The following is a 25,826-nucleotide window of genomic DNA, read 5'->3' on the forward strand; positions in this document are numbered from 1 at the left end:
AAGAGCAAATGTAGGCATTTTTGAAGTAGAAATACAGTCCAATGAGCATCTTTCTCAATGTCTTTATCTGTTTCATGCTCATCCTTTAAGTACAACTGGAAGTTCTGAATATATACTCAAGGTTATATCACAGATGCTGAAATAGCTTTCAAAATACTCACCTGCTCGTCCCACCTAATGAGGTCTAAAAAGATCTGCTATAATGGACACAGGTTGGAATGGAGTTTTCAAGAGTGAATTCTCTTTAAGCAGATTATGGATATAGGCTTTATTTACATGATGTACTGCCCAAGGTGAAACACAATAAAGGAAACATGGGAAATGAAATGAGATTATGTAGAGAATGAATTACTGAGAAACATTATGGTTTTGGTAATGGGGCAAGAAGCTAAGCAACAGAGAAAGAGGTAAAGGCAATTATTAACATTTATAGCTATTGCCTTGAAATTGAAGTAGGTCCTTGTCACTGCAGAGGAGGTCATAGCTTGTGGGATAGAGCGAACATAAACATAGATTCTTCTACCTTTTCATTTCATCATTCCTGCTCAGTGAACAATACTGGATTCTGGTCTTTCATCTAGTTACCCCCTATATAGGATTTTAAATTATTTCTCCAGACTTAAAGAAAGCATTTTGCTTCTTGAGCACTGGTTCACTGTGGAAAAACTCAAAGGAAGTTAATTATTTTCCTCCTGGGGTGCTAAATGTTCCCTGCTTGTGAAATGAAATGATAATGCAGACTGAGATAATTAATATCTATTTCTCCCTCATCATTTTAATTTAAGTGGCTCACAAGAATCCTGCTGTTCCATTATACCTTGCTCACCTAAAACTTGCTATTTTTCTTCCATTATCAGATAGAGGCTTACAGACACAAATAGAGTGAAACAAAATAATAAATCAAACAGATGCTGAGAAAGCTCACAGTAAAGTTCAATTTTATAAAGGGAATCTCAGCATTTTCTTACTTGTTTCACTGTATTAAACAAAGTATGTCTAGGCTTTATTGCAAAGTCCCCCTTGCTCCATACTCCTGAAAGTAGGAATAGTAGGAAGAATAATATGTTATTTAAGCAGGGATTTGTAAACAGGGAACCATGCCAAAAATATTGTCTCGACTCCCATATCATGTTATTAGGCATTGGAACTAAAGCTGAGATGATTGAGTGTCTCTTTGATTGCCAGCTGAAGGCTTTGTGTTTAACTAGTAACAAATCAAACTATGAAGGACATCAGAAGTCAAGCACAAGCAAATATCTTTCAGATTTACTGTACTTCACAAATAGAGAATTGTGCAATTAGCATTAGCAATTCTGTAGTTTAGTTGTGTTTACTGTGCTTCCGAAATATCTCTCAGCTAAAATAACCTAAAAAATCGTTTCACTGATTTAACAAGAATTGCATTAGCTAGGATGTGTCACATTGTGCTTATTTCATCAAACCATACGATGTTACAGGCTACTCAAATGCTGTTGCTGTACAATGGACAAATGCAAACTTATTTGTAACCAATATTGAGTTATGCAATTTGTGGGGTAATTGGATGTTACAAAGCATCTAATTACTGAAGTTAAATAGCTGATTGCTTTAATTTAAATTTAACTAAATTCTCCAGCAATAAAAAGAGATGCAACACTGACATTTCAGATGCAAGGATAGAGAAGAACCAGCACTGGTTGGACTCAGAACCACAGAATTGTTTGAGTTGGAAGGGACATTTAAAGGCCAGCTAGTCCAATTCCCCTTCAATGAACAGGGATTTGCACAGCACTAGAAAGTAGTCTTGGCACTGAATGCTAATAATTTTCAAGACAGCAGTTTAAGCTAAAGATTAAATGCCTGCTAGTGTATCTTGGTTTTATATGGCACATACTGCATTGCATTAGGAGGAAAGACACATTTTGCGCTGAAGAACATATGGAAAAATTCAATAAACTACTTCGGACACTGTGTGCACCAGTAGTATTGTTCTGGTATCCCATTTTTTCTTTCTTATTTGTACTTATTTTCTAATTCATGCTTAGCTCTTTGAATAAAAGTACAGTCAAAGAACAACTACAAAAATCTTACTGAAACTCCTGAAATGTTTAGAGTTCAGAATTTCCTGAATGTACTAAGATTGTGTGCTATGAATGAGTGTATTAATATGTATTTTCTTTACTATGTTTTCTCTCTAAATCCTGAATGCTAAAATTGCCACAAAGTCTTGAAAATGCAAACGATTCATTTCAAATCTATTCTGTTATCTTCTCTGTCTAAGTGACACAGAAACAATTTTAGGGTCAGATTGTTGGACAAATCTGCCATTAAGTGTAGAATTAACGATTTCTTCCAGCAAACTCTATTAGTACAAAGAAACGATGACTATTATTTTGTAATGGCAGATAAAGGCGCATTATCCCATTGTTAATATGTGTACAAACAATAACACATATGGCACAGGAAATGGCTGACAAAAAATCAAATATAAATAATAAGATGGAGAGTATTGTGAAGTACATTGTGTAAATCTATGCAGAAATGATGACAGTGTTTTTGAATCATATCCAATACCAGATGCCAAACTGAGTCAGTCTACTGGGCCACATGATCTAACAGTCTGTTTCAGCCTGCAAGTAGCTGACAGCTAGTTTGCTTCAGAGAAAAGGAAAAAGATGGCATCACAACTCACCACAAGTGTGTCAGGGAGAAATTAAATATTTAGTTCTATAGGCAGTTATGTCTAATTGCTAGCAAGCAGTATGATTATTCATATTTTAGCCATAAATGTTTTGTCAGGCCATATCACTTCCTCTCCTTCCTTACCATCACTTTTAAAAACAAAGCCAATTTATTTGGTTTGGTAAACTCTTATTACTGTTTACAACATAACTCTGTGAATAATTCTGCAGGAATTAAAAATCTAAAATTCTTAGTGGAAATAAATATAAGAACTAGGATAAGTAGAATATTTTAGTAGAATATTTTATAGTAGAACATTTTAGCATTCTAGTAGAATAATTAGTAGAATATTTTCAAAATCAAAACACTAAAACATTTTCTTTTGCTACTATGGTACTGAAAGAGACCTACCTAAGAAGCTTCAAAGCTAGAGTGATAAAAAACAATTAAGGAAAAAAAAAAGAAAGAAAATTACTGTGGTACTTAAGTTCATGGATCCTTTAACATCTGCATGTTTGCCTAAAACATCCTTTTGTGATGTAACATTTTAAATCCTCCAGAACAGTTTTCCCCATTTCCACAGAAAGACTGTATATATCTAAAGGCAGAGATTAACTTTGTTAATATTCTGTGGCAGCGATAATCTTTGAAGAAGCAATGTCTGTTTGAAAATCGGATGATGCGTAACGACATACTTTTTATAAGAAGGACTTTCAGAACACGAAGGTGGCTTCTGGTGGTCTCCAAGAGCTTTTGTCCATTACTAATAGTGAACTAAGCACGTCCTGACAGCTGAAGTCAGTAAGACAAAGAGATTTTCCTGGAAGCAGATTTTATCTGCTTACAGCTTTAACAATTTAATGTTATTAACTCAGTTTTACTTCAAGAATTTACACAGATGCATAAATGATTTTATACAAATTCTGTAAGCACAGGAAAGATCATCAAATGCATTAGTGTAGCATACTTCAAGAACTACTGTGTACTCCTCACAAAACTCAGCATGGCAGTTGCGTGGATCAGAAATGTGCTTTCCTCAGTAGTAAATTCCTCAGCATCCTATCAGCATCTGATTCTCAACTGTACATCTTTTCTTAAACACTTCAGTCACTTGCATTAATGAACCTAGAATGCTTTGGAAAGCCAAAATACTTTGTGAATTCACAGATGCTGGTAAAGAAAGCAAGAGCAAACCAACAACCAACAAAACAAAGAACTAATTCCAAACTTAAATTCCAAGATATTCCAGATTTAAATAAAATAATCACTATCCATGCACAGAATATGCAAGGAGAAGGGTTATGACATTCATTTGGATTGCTGTGATACTAATTTAACAGCAATAGAAATATTAGAAAAAAAAAGTTAGAAAAAGAAAAAAAATAGGAAAAAAACTTTCAAAAGTCAAGGGATGTTGAACTGAGTTTTATTCTATTGCTAGCTTCATGGGCTGAAAAATTGATTCTTCAATTTATTTATTGCTAGTAGCTGAATTTAAAAGCTATAAAGGCAGTTAATAGCTGGGCTACAAAACATTGCTGAATGTTCCAAGACATTAACCCCTCAGTGAACACACAATGGTATTACTTATAAATCATATACCTATATCTCTGTAGTACTTTTCATTTTGCAATATGTTTTAAGACATCACTCCATGACTTCCTGTGACTATGACTACTTCTAAGAATTTCCATTTTTTTGCATAAGACTTGCAACAAAAGCTATTCAAGAAGTCACAATAATCAGACTGAAATCCATTATCACCTTAAGACCACAAACATGAAATGTTAGCCTGAACCACAGAAAAGAAAAATCATCATTTCTGTATGGAAAAGGCAGATGCAAAGCAGAGCTACTATGGCAATCCTGATCTATAACGTTTGTGTGATGGAACGGGGATTACCACTAAAGAGGAGGAGGGTGTAAATGAGAAACCTTTGATACTAGCCAAATAAGAAGACTGTATTTGGAACACTTTCCTTGTTTAAGAGAGTAATTTGTGAAGATATGTATCAGATAACTCATTTTATATTGACAAGTATGATCTACAAAGGCTCTACATAGGCTGCAGAATTTCATTTAAGACTTGATCATTAGATTGTCATTTTGGCTTTTATATAAATATTATTATAATTTCCCATTAAAAAAACAAGCTGTTTTTTGTTTTTGTTTTGTTTTGTTTTTTTCCCCAGGATACGAGGTAGTGGTAATCATAGACTTTAATTGAAGAAATCAACTAACATAAAGAACAGAAAAGTTGTCACTTATCAAATCAAATACTTTTATTTTTTTTCTCCTGTCTCCATCACACACACACACATAGAGACACCCTTCAGAGGACATATAAGGACAAGACATTATCTGCTCACGTCATATTCAGTATAAATGTTTATTGATCCAAAAATTTGGATGACTAAAGGCACCTTTCGAATATGCAGCTAAGGTGCATTAATCAGCCAAGATCCCAGACTAAAACTTGTGTCAGGAGGAGTTAGGACACAGTACAGGCATATGGAAAGAAATAATAAAAAAAATGATGAAATAAAAGAAATGAATTAAATAAAGGGAAAAAAGAATGGTTTATATAGATTGCTTGGAAAAGTAAGTTTTGTTTCCTTATAAAACTAAAAACTACCGGTAATAAGAAGGTGTACCTTTTTACTAGTCTTGTAAAGGACTTTAAATAGAACTTATGTCCATCCATGAATAGTCTTTCTTAATTCTATGACAATAATAAACAATAATTAAATAACTCGATTAAAGAAAAAAATATACATATACATGTATAGATGTATATGCTTTTTTAATGGTGTGGTCCCGGAAGACTGGAGGCTTGCCAGCATGACTCCCATCTACCAGAAGGGTCATAAGGAGGATCCAGGGAACTACTGGCCTGTCAGTCTGACCTCGGTGCCAGGGAAGGATAAGGAGCTGATTATCTTGAGGAAGATCACATGGCATGTGCGAGACAACCAGGGGATCAGGCCTAGCCAGCACGGGTTCATGAAGGGCAGGTCATGTTTGACCAACTTGATCTCCTTCTATGACCTAGTGACCAGTCTGGTGGATGAGGGAAAGGCTGTTGATGTAGTCTACCTAGACTTCAGCAAAGCTTTTGATACTGTCTCCCACAGTATTCTGCAGAAGCAGACAGCCTGTGGCTTGGACAGATACAGTCTTTTCTGGGTAAGGAACTGATTGGAGAGCTGGGTCCAGAGAGTGTGGTGAATGCACTTAAATCCAGCTGGCAACTGGTCATGAATGGTATTCCCCAGGGGTCGGTGCTGGGTCCTATCCTCTTCATTATCTTTATTGATGACCTGGATGAGGGCATTGAGTGTACCCTCTGTAAGTTTGCAGATGATACCAAGTTGGCTGGAAGTATCAATCTGCCTGGGGGTAGCGAGGCCCTACAAAGGCATCTGGACAGGCTGGATCAGTGGGCTGAAGCCAATGAGATGAGGTTCAACAAGACCAAGTGCTGGGTACTGCACTTTGGCTACAACAACCCCAGGCAACACTACAGGCTTGGGGCAGAGTGGCTCGAAGACTATGTAGAAGAAACGGACCTGGGGTTATTGGTCGTTGCTATGCTGAACATGAGCCAGCAGTGTCCCCAGGTGGCCAAAAAAGCCAATGGCATCCTGGCCATTGCATCAGAAGTAGTGTTGCCAGCAGTAGAAGGGAAGTAATTGTCCCCCTGTATTCAGCACTGGTGAGGCTGCACCTGTTCAGTTCGGGCCCCTCACTGCAAGAAAGACACTGAAGTCCTGGGGCGTGTCCAAAGAAGGGCAACAAAGATGGTGAGGAGCCCTACTAGGAACAGCTGAGGGAGCTGAGATTGTTCAGTCTGGAGAAGAGGAGGCTCAGGGGAGGCATTATTGCTCTCTATAACTACCTGAAGAGAGGTTGTAGTGAGCTGGGGGCTGGTCTCTTCACTCATGTAACTAGTGATAGGTCTAGAGGGAAGGGCTAAACTTTCACCAGGGGAGATTCAGGCTGTACATTAGGAAATAATACTTTCCCAAGATAGTGGTCAAGCACTGGAATGGGCTACCCAGGGAGGCGGTGGAATCACCAACCCTGGAGGTACTTAAAGAATTCTTAAGCATTGTGTTGAGGGACATGGTTTAGAGAGAACTGTTAATGATAGGTGGATGGTTGGACTGGATGATCTTGTAGGTCTTTTCCAACCTTGGTGATTCTATGATTCTATGATTCTAAATATTATAAAGCCAAGACTAAAAGTAATTATTTTAAATAGTGAGCTGTGCTTATCTCATGACCATGATTAATTTTCTTAGGTACACACTGTTACAGTTTCTTCATATTTTGTGAAGTGTCTAACTTCAAGAATTGGTATTCTTATCTAATTTTTATAAAAATGATTAAAAAAAAAACAACAGCATGGTTCTGCTTTCATAAGTACCTTTCATATACTGTCAAATTTAGATTATTATATTTTCTCATTCAAGAGGAATTAAATAAGGTTTCTACCCCTTTCCTAATGATTTGTTTGTCAAATAAAGCTCAGTTTTATTTAAATTAAATCACTGATTATCCAATTAAATAAAACCATTATCTCCTTCTGTCACAGGGATTTAGTTTAAGCATACTAAGTCAGACCAGACGTTTCCAATAATGAGTGTGACTGCCAGTTGTTAGTAATATTGATGGCAAATAAGTAATTAACGAGGAACAAAACCACTACCTGACCTGATCTTTTCAAATGAATCCTCATCGTTCTCATCATGAGTGACTTAAGAAGCTATGAATTTATGTTATTCTACAGTCCTCCAGAAAAACAAAAAACAACTTTTGTTGCATTATGCTAAATTAAAAAGTAATATGCACAAAAGCACACTGAAATAATTATCGTTTTCTTTCCAAATTAAATCAGTTGCACAAATTGAAAGCTCTATCAACAATATGATGACTTTTTGAACCATCATTTCAGCCAGAGTTTATGCACATAGAAACACTGTGTCCTGAACTTCTCTTTCTTAACATATATGTAAGAATTAATATTGGAATTCAGTTCTGCATAATTCATACTTTTACTGAACTCAAATCCAAATTAGAATGTGTCAACTAGTTTAAGATTATAGCTGTGTTGAATTTCATTTGGGAGAAATAATAAATTAAACTTAATGTCACTTCTTCATCTTGCTTAAATCTGAGAGACATAGAGTATCTGAAAACCTGCCAGGATGTTCACCATTTCAAGTGTTTCAAGCTTAAATCACGTTGGTTTAAAAAACTACTTTTTTATTTTATGAATTAGAAATGTTTTCAACAGAGATCTTCCCTGAAGAGCTATGTTAGGTACTGGATGCAACATTTTCTTTTACATTTTGTAGAAACATTTCAGTATGCAACCAGAGATGTTCTCCCTCCAGTTATCACAAATTTCTGTGCTGCCACACCTGTCTTGTGAATTTCAGTATGCCATCTCCTGAGGACAAATCCATGCAAAGTTCCTAATTAATGGTTATGTTGACACAGAGATTTTCTTCATCAGCACTCTCTGTCGTGGCATTCAAACACTTCTGTTACTGCTTGGAAAAGGGGGATATTTTGATAGTATCAGTGTTTAGGAAAAGGGGGATATTTATCAGTATCAGTATCCAGCAGAACTGGAACAGCTTATGGGATAGGAATCTGTTGAAGCTTTTAACTACACTAGTATGGTAACAACAAAACACAGATTCCAACAACAAATTTCAGTAATGGCAATTACACAATAAATGAAGAAAAAAAATGAGGTAAAAAACAGCAAATTCCAATATCTTATTTCTCCAGTGTAGTTCTACACATCTTTCTGAAATGATATCATCTACAATGAAGTGTGCAGCTGCTGGTGATAGCTCAGTGGAAGTTCATCTCTTTACATTTTTAAAATTTCAGAATTTTGTAAAATACTTCACATAAACATAGCAGGAGATGGAAGCTGAAACCCTTAGGTCCAAAGACCTCAGCACATCAAAGGAGAAAAGCATTGCTGTGCACATATCCCTGTGAACAGATATGGAAAAAACAAATTTTCCTTTGACTACCATGTACTTGAAATTCATGGAAGCTATCTTCTGGTTCAAAGGAATCTGTGCAAGATATTGCCTCTCATAGATGAATGCATTTCATTTGGCAACAGCGGAGATGATAGTTTGATTTACACCTGTGAAAATGATGATTCTCACTCCATGCCAGCAGCTGGCTGGAATCCCAGTGGCTATGTGGGAATGTAATGCTGATGTCTGAAATGGAGAAATGAAGAATGGGAACTTGTGATGACCAAAGCTCTGGGGATATAAAATCACAGCTCTAAGCAACAGAAAATAATGTTCCTTTCCAAGGCAGTACTTACTTTTTAATTCTGAAAACCAAACAAAGGAAAGCCATTACAACCAAATTCTGCATTTAGTCATGCAAGATCTACAAAACACTCAATGATAGTGTTGTAATTAACTAAAATGGCCAATACAAAGGTATGGTGCATTTTCTAGCTAATATAGGCTATTGTAACATTTCCCTTTTGAAATAGGAATCTGTAAGAGAAGCAAAAATTATCTGCATCTCTCTAGATACTGGATACTTCCTGGAATATATTATTTGTATTATGTTTCCTGTTGTATCACTTCCATAACATATATAAAAGATCAATGCATGAAAATATGAATTACACTGTATGAATAAAAATGAGGGCTGTTCTAAAGGAAAATCCTCCTACTTTATTGTGCTGGCCTATGACATCAGAGGCAGATATTGGTGGTATGGCAGTAGAGGTTGAACCTTCCCACCAATATTCCACTACATTTTGTTGTGATAGGAGAGATGGCAGCAGAGGGGCAGTCTGACAAAATGGTGTTTGACATGGAAGTGTCAGAAATTAAGCTGTTGGTAAGGTTAGATATTTTCAGTGTAAAATGAGGTGCTTATACTTGCCAAGTGAAATAACAAGATCTGTATTCTTGCAAGGTGTTTGAAGTAATTCTTTTTTTTTTTTTTTTTTGTAGAATTGCACAGTATAATGTCTTAAGCTACAGGGTGAAAAATCATATAGTTTAGTTTCTGTATTACTTGCATGTTAACTACTCAGGCTTTACACTGAAAATACCATCAGCCACAGGTGACACATGTTTGATTACTAAATCCTACATGAATGACATATGAGACTCCTCATCGCATCTAATTATGGGCCATAGCATTCTGGACAATCTTTTTCTTGATATTTTGATTTTGGAGGCTGTAGCTACAGGTGCTCAACTCCAGGGACATTTTTTCCTCATAGGAAATTGCCCTACTGATGCCAATGGCAATACCTTTGTGTACACTGAAGGATTAACTATGAATGTGTCACCAGGAAGACTCTGTATCATCAAACACTCTGCTTCTTAAGTGAAGAGCAAAAAATAAATAAAAAAGAAGAGTGTGTGGAATTGTGGCTGTCTGCACCCTCACACTGCTCCTCAGGGTGATGTTCTCTTTTCTGCTTCCAACGGCTAGAGCCAAATTAAATCCCTCACATCTCCAAATTTCCCTCTATCATAACATCTCATCTAGGTAAAGCTAGCCCTTTTTCGTCTGAGTCTCCAAAGCTGACTTAGACTACTGACTCACTTGTCCAAAAATTCCAGAGGCAGCTTCTGAAAGTCAAAGACTCCCTAAATTAGGTTTGCCCTGCTTTAGGCAGCCACAGTTTACTGGTATGCAGGGACATGGAAGGACACAAATCACCATACAGGCTTCTGTTGCACTACTCAGTGGTATACCCCTGCTGAAATTGCTATTGCATCAAAAAGAACTGTTTCCTGTAGTTAGAAAACAATAAGAATGACAGGAGCTGTAGGGTCTCTACCTTTTTGAGTAAAGGCATAGCTAGAAACATGCTGAAATAGTGTCTAAGTCCATTGCATTAGGAGAGGTCAAAGATTCTAAACTGATTCTACAAGCTTATGTTTCATTTGACATTGATTGGAACGCTAAGGAGCAATTAAATCTTCTGCCATTTCATTTTTTTATTTATTTTGGTATGTTCATCAATGCCAATCTGATCTTGGGGGTCTTTTAGAGAAAGGGCTTATTAAATTGTATTGATGCTGATTAAGATTTATTTTTCTTTATCTTAATACTTCAAATATTTTTCTTCACTGATTAGATTGAAAATGAATATAAAAATTCCCTTCCTCATGTATTTAAATTTAATGCTATGTTAAATACAAAACGTTGCTCTGTAAATCACACTTGCTGTAAAGCACTGTCAGCTAAGGTGTCTCTTTTTGTCTGATAATGGCACTTCTTAGCAGGTAGGGAATGACAGAGCAGAAAGATTCTGCTTCAACCTGTCTATCACTGTGACAAGTCCTACTGTAATAAAGTATTTAACCACTTCTCTTTTATAAATAGGAAAAAAACCCATAATCTTAGTTTCTGTCACAGAAGGAAAAAAAAAAGGTTATTTTAACACATGTATAATTTAAAGATACAGGGTTTCATGAGTGGAATACGATATCATTTTAATTTTTAATCACCTTGTCTTAATTTGCCTTGGTCCAAAAGAAAAATGAAGACAAGAAAACACAATATTATAGAAAATAAAACAGAAAATGGTCTATCATTCATTAATTAATAATGCTTAAAGTGTATAAGATACAGCCATGGATAGTATAGAAGAGCATCTGTAGGACTTCAACTTTGCCCACTGCACATATGTTTGAATTCCAAGAATGCAGTTATGTTCTAGCTGCAAGATTTCCTCAGAAACAGCTTTTAAAAGCTGAATTAATGTGAAATCATCTTTTCCTGATAGAAGACTATCAATTTTCTTCATACTTCAGAAGAAGCATAGGGGCAGGTTATGTTGTAAACACATCTTTCATATTGCTGAAACACTCAAAATGAAACATGAAATCTTTGCGTAGTCTCTACATCTCTGACTGAGATCTAAGTAAAATTAATACCACAGTCATGCAAACAGCAATGCTAGCATTAAAACAAACAAACAAACACATTACTAACCAAAGGTGGTTTCTTGTCTGATCAACTTGCCTTCTATGTCTCTGAGACCAACAAGAAATCTAGTAAATAGAGCACTGGAAGTGCTTATTGAACAGCAAAGTAGAAGTTAATGAAAATTTGTGTCCTAAATGCAGGTTGTTTAACAAAGAAAGAAGAGAATAAAATTAGCAAAGAGATTCTACACATAAGGAACAGAAACATGTTTCTGAGGTGGTGATTCTGGAACAAGAGGAACGTGCTTCAAGAGCACATGCTTTGCTGGCCTGCACACACCATTTCCTCCACCATCAGCCTCACACCATTTACATGCAGAGTGACTACAATCAGCAGTGGAAGTAGAGGCATACTAAAATAAGAAGGCAGCAACTTGAGAAAAATAGAAGCAAAAATTCCAAGCTCCCTTGACTATTTTGCTGTCAGGGATATTAGTTTTATTTCAAACTTTTCTGTACTAAAAATAATAACAGGAGGTCAAATCTGCAATTCCTTACTCAATTCTATGTACACAGTGTATTATTATAGATCTTCAGGAACAGTACCAGCCATTTCAATAGATTGTATACGAGGTGGTATTGATGATTTTAATCACAGTAAGTTAGATAAAATAAATAAGTGAATTGTTACATTTCAGGTAAGTGATGCACTGCATAGTTTGCATTTTCATCTAGCTTGACTTCCTGAAAATTTGTTTGTCAGTTTTGCAAACATAATAAAATTTATTTCCCTATAGAGTTCTTTAATTAAGCGATTTTTGGATGGGATAAAAGTAGGTTTGTATGGCATAGGAGAAGAATCAAAATTTGTTCTTCAGGCTTGGATTATTTGAAACAAGCAGCATTTATACAGCTCTATGCAGAATTAATCAAATCACAGAAATCTTCTGTGTTCGAAGTTATGGATACATTTGTATTTCACATGTCATTAAGCTGCACTATGTAGGAATATTGGAAAATTGGTAGGTCCTCTTTTTAATAAAAATTTCACACCTATGTACAAAAAGTTGTTGAAAAAAAATAAATTTCACAGCTCAAGTCTAAATCATTTCTGCTCAAATGGAGCAGATTAATTACAAATCTCCATGTTGATTTTTTCTGCTGGATTGTTCTAATGCAATTATATTGTTTACAAGAGGTTGTCTTCTAGCTATAGCATTTACTTTCAAGATTCATTCATGTTTTTAATGGATAAAGAAAAATGTTCATAACAATAAGTGGAAAATACAGTCCAATAGATAAAAGAAAAATATCGGGCTTTGCAATTTAAGGCAGAAATGATTGCATGTCTGTAGTAAGATCTCTGTTCTTTGTAATTGTGCCCTGCTTACATTTTATACTGGTGAGATGAAACAGTAGTCACCACTGCTGCTGCTATATGAAATGAAAAAGCAGGTGAAGTGCATGGAGAGTCATTTTACCTCAGAAAGATAGGGCAGCAAGGTTATTGCTGCAGGGACTTTGAAGAGGGAAGAAGGTGGAAGCAGGGTAGAGGAGCAGTGTCTGGGTGGGTTTACATTCTATCTCCTTCCTGACAGAGCTGCTCAGTGAAAACAGAGGTGTTAATTTGTTCCTAATCCTTCTTCACATGGGTCCTTCCAGACATCCTGGGGAAAATAATTTACCAGGGCACAATCTCCCCAGGTTCCAGAGAAACCTAACTGTGTCAATAAATGCTGAAACTGGGCCTTGAGGATGTCAATAGAAAAACTCCCATTGTCTGCGTTATTATTTGGTAATAATTAGGGCTTTGCAAGTATTGGTAGAGTACTCTCCTGCAGAGTACTAGCGGAGTACTCTTCTGCAGAGTAAGAGTAAACATTATCTTTCATTTCAGTTCACACTCTTAGGTAAGTTTTCTTTCCACTCATCTTTTAACAAGAAGAAGACATGAAAACAGAAACAACTAAAGCTTTTTCTTGCACTGAAATAATACAGAACCTCAAACAATACTCCAAGAATGGAGATGCAAGCTAAACTTGATCCAATTATGCTTTTTGTGATTTTAACTATAAGACCTCAATTAGACAAATTACTGAAAAATCCTTCTACTGGTGGAAAAGTGCCTTCTTCTGTAATAAATAGGTCAAATCCATGTTAATGTTCACAGAAACAAAGCTCCTCTCACTGATAGATGTTGCAGCTATTGACCATTAAATTCATCTGAATTTGTGATGCTTGCTGATTATATTCAAGGAAGTCATAATAAAAAATGGAAATATTTTTAGTAATTTTCTTACAAAACACTCTTTAGCATGACAAGTAATTTGCACATGCAAATATAAGAAGACTTAGATTTTAAAGAATAATAAATTTATTTGCTGTTAACCTCCTAGGCATCAAACATAATCTACTTCCTTCGCAGTTTACCTTTACATTTTCACAGATTCTCATCATAATTGTTAAGTTCTTCACCTTATGGCCCTTTCCCCAAATACAGAAACCAAGATTGTTAAACATGTTTATGCCTCTATAAAAAGACAGTGTAAATATTTGTGACTACTGATAAAGACCACATTTCAACTCTTATGACAAAGAATATTTTCATTTAGTGCATAATACAAAATTTATGCTGTGAATAAGTCATTTTGAGAAAACAAAATCCAGTGAAAGATTATTAATTTTAACCATACTCGAAAGGCATATTTATTGAAACTACAAGTTCATTACTAAGATCAGAGAACAATTACATTTATTTGGAATTAGATCAGTTAATCCTAAACTAATTAGCCTCTGTTTGTTAATGAAACTCTTATTCTAGCAATATTTGCTTCATAAATTGAACTGGATTTAACAATAAAGGATAATGCAGTCTAATTTACATAGGACAATAAGTCAATTACTGCAAGAATTCAATTCATTCAGGAACATAATGTATAAGCAAAGTGCTTTTGCTTAAACCAAATCAAAGAATGATCAGGCAATTATATTCACTGACTAATGAATTTGCAAAAACAGTAAGTTAGCCAGAAAATAGGAATTATTAGCAAACTTTTTGAGGGGGGGAAATATGCATAAAAATTCCTTAACATTTGCAAAGGTGGTGTTTCGAATTCTAAATGTTTTAATAATTGGTATTTTGCTATTTTCAGTGAGTAGTTATAAAATTTCATTTCTTTCAAGGAGATCTGAAGGTGATTTGTCTTCCACTGATATGTATTGTACAGGTTAAGTGCAGTGAAAAATGTCTTACAAGTTAGTTCTTACTAAGTAAATATAACAACAAGCAGCATTTTATTTTCCTATCTCATTCAGGAGCCAAAATCTACACTCTGGACATCGATCGTGACATGTAAGTATATGAACACAACACCTGATTATATGAACACAGCACATACAATCTCTGCAAGTGCAGTATGCAGGCCATCTGTGGAAAGACATGCAAGGCTGTGTTCTGTAGTACTGCACTTTATTTATGTATACGCTATAAAGTAAGTACCAAAACCCTTATCCACAGCAGGGCACCTGTCTGTTTGAATCAGCCACCTGCTCCATAGAGCTTGTTCCATTAAAAGAACAACGAAGAGTTTGACTCAATAAGAACGGGAGAAAAAGGATTTGTTTCCCGCTCTTTCTCTCACCTTCTGTACTCGTACAGGGAAATATCCATCCCTGTTGAGCTGCTCAGAGATCCAATTTAGAGCGACATCCTTTACCTATTCAGAGACTGGCTTAGGGGTATGAAAAGAACGCATTCACTTACAGTAGACCTTTTAAAGCTTTCAGAATAGATTCATCCCTTGCTGCCATCCAGTTGGCCTTGGAATGAGTGCTGCAAAATATGGTTTAAAAAATCATCCATCACAGATGAAGTAAAATATTTAAGCAAAAATGAGCTTTTGATTTACTACATGTGTATCTTAAAAGTGCATATTTTTCATTTTAATTATGTATTTAAAGGAAGCATGAATTGATGTTGAGGGATGCCAAACACCTGTCACAGAATGAAATTTCTTATAATGAAATCATGAATAAAATGTATCCCAGCACACTTACAACTCTATCAGAATTATAATCTTCTTCAAGAACTCAACTGGATATTAATATGATTTATAAAAGGATAGACTCAAGTGATGCATCCTGCTGAAGATTTTGGAATTCATAAATAACTGAAGATTTTATTCTTAATTTGCTCATTAACTTAATGACCTATTCAGACTACTAGTATGATTAACAAAACATTACAACACCAATCGCCCATAAGATAAAAATAATTTTCAGATTAGTTTGTTTTAACCAGTACTTCTGCACAGTGGCATTTTCATTACTGGAACAGCTGGTACCTAGGGCAATGGTAATTTACACTCTTTTAAATTTGGTATACCGGCTGCAGCTGGTAGTAATGCAGCACTTCTGACTTCCCATAGTATCTGTTCTGTAGTCAACTGTTCTGAGAACTTATGCTGAAAATACTGTGGCTTCTATGACTCAATTACTGGCAGCTCCATAGAGCAATCATCTGAAATACACTATTACTTGGGATTTTCTGTTATAGTGAGAACTCTGACCTAATACAGTTTGATTATCAGTTGATTAGGTTTTTTAGCATTAATAAGAAAATGTACATACTTAAGAGTCACAAAACTACAGTTAACTATCTCAACTACAGGATATCTCTCCCCATCGCTGCAGCTCAGTGCCCTGACACACTTTTCCTCAGCATACTCACCAGAACTAGTGAGGGAAGGTACTACTAGATGGCTTCCCAAAAGTGCAAATAAACTTTTGTACTCCCAGTGTTACTGCATTTTGTGGACTGATCCTGCTGTTACAACTATTTTTCTTCCACAGGAGAAACAGATAAGCTATGCTATGCCAGGGCAGCAGACACCAGCTCTTTCTCTACTTGTTCCATGAGAACTCTCACATTTCCATGCTGAGCTACTGCCTGCTGTGAAAATGATGGAAAAGTACCACCCCTGTGGACAACTAAAGAAATAATCAAGGCATGGCAACAGCAAATTAGCAGCACATATCAGCTAGTCAGGGTGTATATAGGATTGGAGTAACAATATACTGCCTGTCCTGGAGGTACTGAGGACTTTGATACAGTAAAGTTAATAACACTTTCATATACTCCAGTTCTACCAAAGTGTATGCTTTGACTTAGAACAGCTGCAGATGATAACTCTACATCAACTTACAGAAGGCATTATCACCTCTACTTAGAGGAAAAGAAGCAAGACAAAGAAATAAAAGAATATAAATTAATTCAGCAGTACAATTTGTAAAGAGTGTTCACTCAAATTCAGTGACTTTACTGTCACTTTGAGCTGCACAGTAGCTGTAGATGAGCATTTTGTTTTTTACTCATTCCTCAGAACCTCAAAGAAAGACCAGGGAAATTAACTCAAATTATCACACTTTAGAAGTTGGGAATACCTGAGAAATGACCAGTCCCACTAACTTCATCTGGTCCTGAAGAAGAGCAGTTGGTCTCAACAGAAAACACCAAGAAAGCAAAGTTGTCTGCCTCCCATGTGAAACTGGGTCATCACAATGAAGGCTTAAGGATGAAAACTTTAAAAGTCAAGACACTGGAATCAGAGTGTAAATGAGAGTAAACCTGGATCTTTTATCAGTGCAAAAGTAAATAACCAAATGAAGTGCCCCTACCAGCTGGTTTTAAACACAAGCATACACTCACTTGATATCTATATGCTTCTTTCAGAGGCACTCTTTTCCTGGTAAGAGGAAGGACAAAAATATATATATGATTAAACACATATAAATCATACTCATTACTAATGAATGTTGCAAAACAGCTAGCAAATGTTTTTAAGAGAAAGGGCAAATGAATTTTACATAGCTAAGTACTTTAAAAATACTCATTTTATGAGAATATTGAAAAAAAGTACAGATGGAATCTTAGGCTATGTTCTGCATACAAGATTTCTCTATCACAGATTGTGAATAATGTATGCCTCTATTCTCATCTCTTTCATATATGTTTTGATTTTTTTTTAATTTCCACAAAATTTTAATGAGTATTTTAATTATCAGGCAATCAGAATAAAGTACTGACCTTCACAAGAATAAATATAATGTTAGAGTATAAACCAATATTTAGAAACTGACTTCTGTTTTTCTTAACTCCTTTGACCCTTTTTTCAAACCAAGTTTTTCTTTTAACAAATTCATGGAGTTATAATTTTCTCATTTTCTTTCCTCTTTAAAAATTTCTAACTAGATTTTGTTCTCTCTCTCAGTATTGCAGTGAAAAATCTATTTTAATAGACCATATTTTGTAAACCAAATGCTTTAACACATAATTTTTCATTTCTGTTATCATTGTTATAACTTTGGATTGCTTGTTTTATGCCTTGTCTTATCAATCACTTAGGAACACATCAAAATATAATAATGTAAATGGAAATCTGTCAGTGACTTCAGCAGAAATGTAATCTGTCTTGTCTTTTTTTTTTTTTTGTTCCTTGCATGTGTTTATTTATTTATTTCCCACACCACAATAAGTGGTGGATGAACATGTTCTAACATGAAGACAGAGATGCAAACAAACAAACAAAAAAGGTGTATGGGAGAATGCAACTTTTATTCAGACTTTGTTTTGTAATTGTAGTCCTCCAACAGGCCTCCTGTGAAGGTTTTGTGTATATATACATATATATACACACATAGCAATATACTAGACTCTATGAATATAGTTTGGGGGTTATTTGTTAAAAAAAATGATTCAAGAACACAGCAGGACATATGAATGTGCATGCAATTGAAATTCCTGCTCACTTTGCTCTTCTGGCTCTGTTCAGAGATAGCTCTTATCTTCTATTTCAATAGCCCCCATCTGCTCTTATTTTGTACTAACTATATAAAGACTTATTTTCTAGAACCTAGACTTTTCAATGATTGCTGATTATGAGGAGCTGTGTGTCACAAGCATAATAATGCGGCATACTAACAAGACAGAGACAGGACAAATACAAATCTTAATAGAACTATCTCTAAGAACTACTCTGAAACAAAGACCATTCTCTCATACCATTCTGCATTATTTCTTGTCTTCAGACATCTGATGGGCTAACTCACTTCTGCTTAGCAGTTCCTCTTAAATGACTGAAAAGATTAACTAAAATTTAGGGAAAGTAGGATGACTAAACATGGCCTCAATCACCTAGCCTGGGATAGTTTCTCCATATCTTGTTTTGAATAGCTTGGGACTGTGAGTTAAATCTATGTTAGCATGTAAATTGTATTTATAGGAGTAGATCTGTAGAATGTACCAGCTGATGCCGAGGAACCAATGTTCACACTAAAAGCACCTCCAGGATTTTTGTTTCAGAAAATATCTCTTCTGGTTGGATGGACTAAGTGACAATTCATGTAGTGCAATCTCAATTTATTTTTATTCAGAAGTAATCTAGCTTCCACTAAGACCTCTCTTAACACGAACAAAAGTGCAGCAAGTCTGAATGATAAAGAGATTTGATTCAGAAGTCCACTTTAGATCAGAACAAAAATGCTCATACTGGTTCACCAGCTGTCAGCTAATACACAAATGCCAGGATTCTGAAACATGACCAGAGCTTTAATAGGTAAGAAAGATATTATCCCTCTTTTTATTTGAGAGACTCAAGAAGTTTTTTTTTCTTTTAAAGAAAGGTCCTACTTATTTTTGGACACAGCTCAGAACAGAAGTGGGCATTAGATTATGCTTGTGTTGTAAACTTAGAAAAATCTCATTAAGTAGGGATACATGACTCTCACCAGATGGATACAAAACTTAGTATCAGATGGAGTAAAGGGGAATCCTACATGAAAAAAAATGAGGATTTATTTTTAGTTCCCTGAATCTGAAAATCATTTTTTCTGAAAAGCATTTACATTAATAGTCAAAACTTGTGGAGTATTTGCTCTGTTTAGGAAAATGCCACTGCTAGTTTTCTTTGTAGACATTGTTTTAGGCCTTTGTTCAGCCTGTTCTTTAGCATATAATGCCCATGAATATTAAAGCTATAAATGGTTTGCAGCTATTTAAGTACATGATTATAATTTAATGTCAATGGCTTTGCAAAGTTCTTACATAATTTTACATATATTTATCTTTTTAACTTACTTGTTTTTTTTGTTTGTTTGTTTGTTTTTGGTTTTTTTTTCCCCTTTTTCTTCTTTTTCTATTTTTTCCTGAAGATTTGAGTCATGTTGCTGGACTGTAACACTACAGACAAACTGCTGAAGCAAGCGATTTACTGCATATTTATCTAACTCATAGTGTGCCAATTATCCATAAGTAAAAACCACAGCAATAGAACCCACACAAGTATACAGAATGAAGAAATCCCTGGTTCCTGCCTTGTGGATATTTCATAGAAAGGCAGTGGGCTTTTTTTTCATTTATTTTAAATAAAATGATATCTGAAATACATATGTTCAAACCCAGTACACATTTCTTTCTCTCTTGTTTAACCTATAGGAGAAGTGTCAATAGACTGATTACTTATACCATTATTTTTTAGTTTTTTAACTACTGATACATGGGAGATAATTAAGAAATTGAGCAGCATGTCAGAATTATTTAATACGCTGAGGAAATCATTATTTCAGCATCAGTCTCTGGAGCTCAGCTCCCCAAAGAAACAAGTTGAAAATCTATTCAAACAACACAAGTAAAGAAAGATAAAGCAGAAAGACAGAGTATTACAAGTCTAGGAGCACAATTCTTTTCTTTGCCTGTTTTCTTTGTTATTCTTAATAATTTTGTTATCTAGTCTGATGATCTATGAATGCAGTAGTCTAGCAAGGAATTGACAGCATTGCCCTTTTCTCCCCTTCCCTTTTCCCTTGAGCTTACTTTACCTTGCAGTTACAAATTTGACATTATTAATGTCAAGACTAGGAATGGACTTAGAAACTAAGTATTTAATCTGAAGAGCATTGCGGTGGTTGGATGCAGAGAAATTTAATCAGTAATCCCTTATTTCATTTCCAGGTAGGGAGATCTGCCCAGCTGTCTCAGTTGCTGTGTTGTTCAGCATAGACAGAACTCTACACTTATCTATTCAGACAAATAACAGTATGCAGTTTGATACTATTTTTTAAAGTAAAAATAAAAATCAGAATGATTTTACTTTTTTCTATTTCTAAGGTTATAGTATAACTTGATACTTACTCTGATAATTCAGTCTTTCGTTTGTTCCAATCGTCTGTTTATGGAAGGGAGCTAATACTTTGCTGCCTCACAAAGCTGCTGCAAGGATAATCACTGCAACATTCAGATGCCTTAGTGATGAGGCCCACAAAAGCACCTCTCTGAATCACAGTATTTTATTGAGATTGGAATAAGAGTAGATGACAGAACCATTTATTTTGAATAGCATAGAGTTCCTTTAAAAAAGGTTCTCCAAAACAGAAGAACATTAGACAGCAATTTATTTGTCTAGGTGATGAGGTATCTGAATTTACTATGTCCAATGACAATTTTAACAATTTTTAACCAGACTCATGTAAGAGCATTACATTCAACTTGATGAAGCAGGCATCATGCACTAAGGACAGTTCAGGCCCAGGTCTACATAACTTTCAGACATGGCAAATGAACATAACAAAATCATAAATAAACAAATGTTTCTATCTCATATGAAAGAAGAATCTACTCTTGACTCTTTGTCTCCTTTTACAAAAAAGCCAGATTTATTCTAACAAATACAACAACTATGTAACTGTTCTTTTAATTTTCTGATGAATTTACAAATTTACTCTATCAGCATAGAACTTACTCAAGGCAAGTAAACACTGTGTTATTTAAATATTACAGTAGCAAATACTTTTACTGAAAAGAAGCTCTCTGCAGAACTGGCCTGTGTTTCAGGGTTTCAGCATTTTTATTACAGTTCTTAAAGTGCACAAACGCTGTCTGACAGAATTCATTAGGCCCATGTGTGAATTTCCTGATTCTGCAAACACTCATTGATTTTCTTCTTGCACTCTACTACTAGCATCAATTAGGGTTAAATGAGCAGCAGTTACCAGCTGTTGGTCTGATACAGCTGGATTTGTCAAGCAGAAGCTATTGACTGGCTTATATTACAGTGCTGAAAATGTCCTTTAAGATACAAGAAAATAAACATTGCATTAATAACTTCAAGGAGATTTTTTATCTTGGCTTGCACTTCATCAACACAGAGCAATTAAACTGCTCTGCACTGTATTTTGTTGTTGCTGTTGTTATCTTCAGTTCACATAAGCTATAATAGCTAAATACCTATAAGCTGTTTTTCTGGACATAACAAGTCTACTTAACTACCCAAATGTGTATTTTGACATCCTGAAGAAAATGATCTTGGTTTCAGTGTTGTGAAATAATACTAAAAAAATATGCTATCTTCAACAGAGTAATTCTATGTCAACATTAAGATACAAGCTAAGGAATTACTAAAAATCAGTCTAAAAATCACCAGCTTGCTACTGCAATGTAAAGACAACAGAGAAACTTAAATAGAGCAACCTCTCTTGAATGGCACTATGTCAAACCCAAGAAATATTGTTTACTCACTGCCATGATCACAGGGCAAAAAGGTTTTACTAATTAAAACGCATTTGTAGACATTATCCTCTGAGATACTGGAAGAGAAAACTCTCTCATCTTGCCTCACCTTAAGCATCTTTAAAAGGCAAGTAGAACCAAGCACTCAAAAAACTGTTTTGAAGACTCAGTAAATATAGAAAAATCAAAAGGCTGGTGTGCACATTTCTGGCAAGCCTAAATTCTTATTTAACAAGCACATATAACATCTGCTCTGCCTATGTGGTTATTCATTTTGTATATAAAGACTGTATACAAACATATACAGAACTTTGAAGATTTTTTGAATTTGCAAGATAAACAAAGACTTCTTCCACATAAATGAAGTAGAAGCTCCCTTTCATTTACTTTTGGCTTTTCAGCTTATCAGGCAGTCAGAGTAATGTGTTGTGATTTCAGCTCTTATCTACTTTACCAGGTCATTTCAGTTTCATGAAACAGATTGCAAAGTATTTTAAATGACCTACTGCATTTTCTAAAAATAGCATAAGATTTGTATAAAAAGATAAACCCATCACAGCAAGAAGACATATGGCAACATTTGTGCTTAATATCTAACCGTCTTTTGCAGCTATTTGAATTTGGGTTTGAGTGCAGGTACCTCTGCAATTAAAGGTTGTGGTACATGTGGATTGCACAGGAGGTTTCATTGTACCTGATTAGTTCCCCTCCCAGGTCTAACCTGGCCTGGCCACAGATTAAGGTGGTCCTCTCTCCCCTGAAGGCAGAGATAGAATCACACAGGCAGCATGAGCTCAGTTCATGAGCTAACCTGATAATAAATAAAACTGCAGTCATGCATAGCTTTAGTGTTCAGCACTTAGGCCCAACTGAACAGGAGTGGGTCCTCTGAGGGCCTTGTAGGGTGCTCTGAGGAGGCTCTGCAAGTTTTCAAGGAAGTTTCACCACCAACATAGACTAGAAAACTAAAGAAATGCCTATTGGGAAATGGTAGGTGCTAGAAGTGCTGCTACCTACACATTCATGCACAGCTGTATTAATGACATTTATTTTTTACTGCTGCTGGTAAGAATTCTTAACACCCTATTTGCTTTTTGGCAGTCACTGCACATTGAGTAAATGTGCATTCATGCACAGTGTAAATACTCGCAACAGCATAACAAAACTCTTGCTAGACAAACATTTTTCTCAATACTACAGTAGCTGCTGACCTGCACTACTATTTTAAAATTTCTAATCTAATATTATTAATAGATCTACATTTAATAGATCCACATTTAATAAACTGCTAGCTGGTGCATTACCATGTGATATACTGCAGATGTTTGTGTTTTTTACACATGGGAAGTAAAGTTTTTATGTTTCACTATGCAAAATAATATGTAAGTAAATTTATTCTTCAATTAAAAACTATTATTCCTTGATCATATCCCTGCCCATCAAACTATTCAGGCGTTCTCCATCTTATATTGGTTAAGTAGGGATTCATTCACACTATTCTGACCACTCTATTGTACACCTAATTGCATCTCCTCCTCTTTCCCTCTTTCCCAGACAAAGAAATTCCATCTTAGTCATACCTCACTGATGTCAGTCCAAAGGCATTCATTCCCTTTGTATCCTTCTCTACGTTTCCCAGTTCTTCGGGATACACAACATCTGATTTTAAAATCAGAGACAAGTAATTCACCTGAAGTTGAAGATAGGTTGACCAGAGATTTAGATGCAAGACTGTATTAATGACATATATTTTCTTCTGCTGCTGCTGAGAATTTTTAACATCCTATTTGCTTTTTGGCAGTCACTACACACTGAGCAAACATGCAAACAAGTATTATAAAACAAGATCTCATTTGAGAGAGATCATTATTGCCTCAGAGCGCAGCATTTTATTAAGTTGGAATCATTCCCCTCTCCAATGCTCAACTTGCTATTAAATGTCATCTATTATTTTAATCCACAATTTCCTGAAGTCTTTTTCCCATTCTTACCATTCGGACTTGGGTTTTACTACCACAAACAGCTTAGCATTAGCAACAAACACTGTCACCTGTAAAACAATATAGATTCCAGCCTAGTTCCTTACTGATACAGAATGTTTGTATAAAAACAGGTATATTTATTTTTCAGCCATCTGTTAAGTATTTTCATGATGTTATGGGTGAATAATCCATCTACCACTGAAAATCTTTTTTTTTTTCCAGTAAGCAGTAACCAAGTCATAATGGCAGTAGTTCATTTTTATCAGTAATAAGTGTAGCTTACGTGTTCAGGGACTGAGCTAAAAATAGAAAAAAATACAATATACACAAAGAAACTACCTCTGTAATTAAAGCTGGTGCTAGAAAACATGAGTGCTATTCCAAGCTCTCCTTTGTTCGCTATGCACACTTTGTTCTTTTATTGAAGTGTAAGAACAACTACTGCACATAGGAGTTCAAATAAATAATACCGTATTTCCAAAAATCGTTTATTTGCTGTTTGGGGTAACAGTGATATGGCTCAATCCATCAAACTTCAGCTACCATCAGTGAAGCCAATAATTTCAGTAGACAACAAAGTACAGGAGGATAAGAAGAACTTATTGGAAGAAAAACATTATACTTTATCAGGCTGATGGAAAATATTAGCGTGGCAAGAGTCTACCTTGCATACTACAATGTTATGTACTAAGCATCTCTTTTAGTCTTTCCTCCCTGTCACTGGAGTATGAGACCCGCCAGTTCTAAAAAGACCAGGATCTTGACTGCTATCATTACTGTTTCTTTCTGTCTACAGCTTTATTATTACAATTTCTGATTTCGTAGAAAGTTGTTCTATTTTAACATCTTATTTCATTACTATTCCTTTATATCTTATTCCTTCTGTTCTACTACTCAAATTCATTTTTGTCCTCATTTTAAATTTTGTAGTACAGCAAGAAACAACTGGGTTTTGTTCTTTTTTTCACACATTTCCAAAATGAAACCTTCTCTGGAAGAAAATGAAGTTTTAGCTGGTAACTTATAGTTAAAACTGTATTATGTTTACTTTCAGCCTGTGCCAATGCTGAGTAGATGTTATCTTAATTGTTTGTTATGTCTTTCCACTTTTCCTTTCCCTTTTTCACTTTCTTTGAGATAACAGCCCCAGGGATGAGTAGAGGAGGGAAAGGACATACAGAAGTTTGTCATTTCCGTGCCTTTCACTTTCCTGCCTATGTAACACTGTATATTATCTATCACTGCCATGTGACAGACATAGTACGGATGCTTCCAGCACCACACAGCAAACCAAAACAAGGATTTTATGCCAGCTTAAAAATAATCCTACCAAAAAAAAAATAAAAAAGAGAAGGGCAATTTTCAGTCAGATAGCTTTTATGACTGAGTTCAGCTTGTACCCCGAGAAACAGCACGATCTTTGTTTTGGAAATAACTACAATATTATTGCATTATTTTTTGCTTTATATTATCCATTTAGACTAGGTAAATTTTCAGGAACAAAGAGAAATAGAGAACTATGCAACAGAGTACTTACAAAAATATTTTCTACTGTCAAGATAATTCGAACAATACCCATTTATTTTCATCTTTTATTTTTTTCCACATTTTTTTTTTCTTGTCATATTCCAGTCTTCTTTGTTGGACTTTTTTTGGACTTTTCATTCATGGGTG

The 25,826-nt window shown here is 35.2% G+C and overlaps 1 protein-coding gene across 2 annotated transcripts in view; it reads right to left on the minus strand.

Moving 5' to 3' along the window:
• CDH12 (cadherin 12) overlaps positions 1–25,826 on the minus strand; it is a 154,294-nt gene that overhangs the window by 120,329 nt on the left and 8,139 nt on the right. The window lies entirely within an intron of this gene.

Source organism: Cyrtonyx montezumae, unplaced genomic scaffold (genome assembly GCF_038088225.1).
Source record: "Cyrtonyx montezumae isolate F1298 unplaced genomic scaffold, pur_monq_1.0 scaffold_8, whole genome shotgun sequence".
Classification (NCBI taxonomy): domain Eukaryota; kingdom Metazoa; phylum Chordata; class Aves; order Galliformes; family Odontophoridae; genus Cyrtonyx; species Cyrtonyx montezumae.